This window comes from Perognathus longimembris, chromosome 1 (genome assembly GCF_023159225.1).
Source record: "Perognathus longimembris pacificus isolate PPM17 chromosome 1, ASM2315922v1, whole genome shotgun sequence".
NCBI lineage: Eukaryota > Metazoa > Chordata > Mammalia > Rodentia > Heteromyidae > Perognathus > Perognathus longimembris.
The window spans coordinates 44,318,249-44,320,795 of NC_063161.1; positions in this window are offsets into that span (position 1 = coordinate 44,318,249).

Below are 2,547 nucleotides of genomic sequence, written 5' to 3' on the forward strand. Positions count from 1 at the left end.
AAAGGTATCTATGTACATCAAGTAAATACACACTTAAATTTGTGCAGTTTGGTTTGTCTTCCACGCTGGCATGCAACATTTTGGCAGATGTGAGTGGGCAGGCCCAGTGCCTCTTGTGGGGACCTGGGCTTTCTGAAAGGGACATGGCCAATACAAGGAGCAGGAAGAAGAGGAGGATGTAGTTGGTGTGAAACTTCTGGTGAAGGGTTTGTGTATGTGCATGTGTTCTTTCTTACTGATCTAATCAACTGTCGTTTCCTTCTGTCTTGTAAAGAGAACTTTAGTCCCTCCGCATCACCTCTCTTTTCCTCTGCTCTATGCTTTAACTTTCTCTTACATGGCTGGTTTTTTCTTACTTTTTTTTTTTTAACAATCATTTGATGGCATGATTACCTAAAACCACTAGATCCTGAGGTGTCCTGCAGGCAACTACTCATGCAAGTCCACAGGTATGCGGGCATCTTCCTTCTTTTCCTCTTGGGTCTGGAGACTCTCTCTTTCCTTTGAATTGTGACTTTAGGGTGGAGAAGTCAAATTTGATGCTTTCCTTGGAGCAGTGGTTTTTAGGCCCCTAAGGTCTCTTAGGAATGTTCTAGAGCACCTCAACAAGTGAAGCATTTTCCACTCCCCCTCAAAAAAAAGAAAGAAAAAATGCCAACTTCCCAGGTCCTCATTGATTTGCCTTTTTATTGGGGGGGGGGGGCTATTCTTTTAGTTTTGTTGGTTTTTGCAGTAGCAGAGATCAGTCCTAGAGCCTTGCACATGCCAAGCATGCTAGGTAACACCCTACCACTGAGCTATATCTACCCAGACCTTTGTTTTTACATCTGGGTTCTATGAAAGATTTATTTTGAGGGCTGGGTTGATGGCTCAAGTGATAAGAACTTTTCTAGCAAGAAGGAGGCCCTGAGTTCAATCCCCAGTACCATAAAAATAAATTTAAAAATAAAAAAGACTTATTTGAAAATCACCACTATGGATTTATTCCACACTCCTCTGGTATCTTTTTCTTCCTGAATCTCTCCATAATGGCTAAAATAAACCCAGCAGGGAACAAGGTCAGGACTCATTGCCTTAGAGAGATACTACTGTGGCCCAAATTTACCATCTGGCAATCACACAAAGCTTTCTTTTGTGATCTAGAAGAAGCTAGGTGATAGGTTTCCTGATGATGGAGAACCCTGGTCTTCTATCCTAGAGAAGACTTGGTATCTGGGCTTTATTTCTTGGTTTGGGGTGGCTAGTAACTTTCATCCCTGCTGTTACTGGGCACTCACCTTAACAAGTAAAGGAAAGGACCAGCTGGAACTAAAGCAACAGTCCTATTAACTGTGGGAAAGGGAGGCACATGGGCTGAGGCAAGCTCAGGGGACGGCTCTGGGTCCCACCAGAGCTTAGGTCCCACCACCTCAGGAAAATGTGTTCTGCCCCTTTCTTTAAAGTGCACTTAATACCAGATGGAGACATTACAGAAAGGAGTCCTTGTGGGTAAAAAGAAAATAGAGTGTGGATTAGGGAAAAGCCAAGCTCCAACTTGGAAGGCATCTGGAAGGAGCTATTTTACCAATGACCTGGAAGCCCCAAACTAAAAGCCAGAGCTAGGAAGAACATATAGCCCAATATGGGATAAAGGGAACCAGCTCATGGCTTCAACCTGAGGGCACCATAACAAAGACACATAGCTATTTCCCAGCCTGTTCACCTACCCCAGACCCAAGGAATCAATCACTCTGACCACATTTGCCTTTAACTATCACCACAGACAATGAACAGCCATTTGTCAGACTATGGGAAGGGGTCTGTCTCCTCCCTTTTTTCAAAGAATTTTAAATGTGAGTTCAGATCCTGAGATCTGGGACAGAGTATCAAAAGGAACTTGAAGGCTGGAAACATAGCTCAATGGTATCCTGCCAGGCTAACAGGCGGGAGACCATGAATTAAAACCTCAGTACTTCCCCTTCCCCCCCCCAAATAGGGGAGGATTTGGATGAGAAAAGGAAAGGTTTCTAGCAATCCATGTTCTCAGTCCAGGAGAAAACAGGAAGAGAGAGACAAACGGCAGACATCTGCAAACCCTAGACTCAGGTGAGTGGTGTGTGAAGAAAATTGTATGTCCTGTGCTCTATGTGAAAGAGGAGGGAGGGTCTATATGTCTTCTTAGGATGCTGAGACATTCTTCTGCTTAAGGCTTTGTATGTGCATGTGTGTATATATGTGCATGTGCGTGTGCGTGTGAGAGAGAAGGATTGCACCCTTCTAGCTCCCATTTCTCCTTTATCATCTTGTGACCTCTCCTCAGTGACTAACACCACTTGGTGTGAGAGACGAGTATATGAGGGAAAGAAGAAACAGTCCCCTCCTCTCCTCCCTAGTGCCCCAAACGAGGAGGGTAGACTAATGCTTAGAAATCGCTAAATATATTATCAGATACTTAGTAGGACAGAGAGGAGAGACATAGCAGCAGCTTCTGATATATAGATACAGAATACAAAGAGAGACTGAGTAAGTAAGAGAAGACATCAAACAGTACAGTCCAACAGTGGGGGC